Raw genomic sequence first — 617 nt, forward strand, 5'->3', positions numbered from 1 at the left:
ATGCTAGAAACCATTTTTCATCACTTTTATAACTTTAAAATTTAATAAATATGTGAAACAAGTGAACACAATAAACTAAACCTCCTAACATCCGAAGGAAAATGAAGTCGTTTGATCGAATATTAAAAATGCTATTCTATTCTCAAGTGTGTCCGAGTATTAATGTTTTCGAATTAGAGCTATAGTAAACATCCATTGTACCCAGTGTTCTATAGAGATCAGTAGCTGTACTCGTATTTCCCCGAGCTCCGGTCCCAAACCCCTTGACAACTTGGGACAAGTCCCTGACAGGGGTACGTATAATGTATTGTAGGTACGTACGTACGGGCACACGCCGCATCAACGTTCTGCACGCTAAATTGCACGTTTCGCGTAATGTTTCAGAATGCAATGACGTCCATCCGAAATGGAATGGATGGATAAACTGTACGGTTGAATGGCAGAAACAATCGCCACTCGCGCGTCTAAAACTTTCACTACGAAAGAATGTTGTTCTTAGTAATACAATAAGAACACCGTACAGTTTGTCTTTCGATAGACGCGTTAAAAAGTTGCCAGGCATAATTTAAGCATGTATTGGCTATACAGTCAATCCCAAAAGTTTATGTATTTTAGAA

General features: G+C 38.6%; 1 protein-coding gene across 6 annotated transcripts in view; it reads left to right on the forward strand.

Moving 5' to 3' along the window:
* The window catches only part of GABA-B-R3 (gamma-aminobutyric acid type B receptor subunit 3), a 52,356-nt gene that overhangs the window by 48,170 nt on the left and 3,569 nt on the right, over positions 1 to 617 (forward strand). The window lies entirely within an intron of this gene.

Source organism: Ceratina calcarata, unplaced genomic scaffold, assembly GCF_001652005.2.
Source record: "Ceratina calcarata isolate Rehan_Ccalc_2016 unplaced genomic scaffold, ASM165200v1 scaffold98.2, whole genome shotgun sequence".
In the NCBI taxonomy this organism is placed as follows: domain Eukaryota; kingdom Metazoa; phylum Arthropoda; class Insecta; order Hymenoptera; family Apidae; genus Ceratina; species Ceratina calcarata.